Source organism: Acanthisitta chloris, unplaced genomic scaffold, assembly GCF_000695815.1.
Source record: "Acanthisitta chloris isolate BGI_N310 unplaced genomic scaffold, ASM69581v1 scaffold34132, whole genome shotgun sequence".
Lineage (NCBI taxonomy): Eukaryota > Metazoa > Chordata > Aves > Passeriformes > Acanthisittidae > Acanthisitta > Acanthisitta chloris.
Genome location: NW_008660420.1, coordinates 3666 through 3867, shown reverse-complemented (window position 1 = coordinate 3867; position 202 = coordinate 3666). Strand labels below are relative to the sequence as shown.

The following is a 202-nucleotide window of genomic DNA, read 5'->3' as shown; positions in this document are numbered from 1 at the left end:
GTCCTGGGGTGCCCCGGGATTGACCCCACTGAGCTCAGTTACTCATTAACAGATCTGGGTCCATCCCAGTGCCCCCAGATCCGGGTCCATCCCAGTGCCCTGGATCCGAGTCCATCCCAGTGTCCCCAGAGCGGTGTCCCTGCTGTCCTACATGAGGGGCTGGGGGGCTTCAGGGACCCCTCTCTGAGCCCCTCACCCACCT

At 63.9% G+C, this 202-nt stretch overlaps 1 protein-coding gene across 1 annotated transcript in view; it reads left to right on the top strand.

The window, feature by feature from the left end:
- Positions 1-202, top strand: part of RARRES2 (retinoic acid receptor responder (tazarotene induced) 2) — a gene marked incomplete at its 5' end in the record, with an annotated part of 3419 nt that overhangs the window by 1229 nt on the left and 1988 nt on the right. The gene's annotated exons all lie outside the window — the stretch shown is intronic.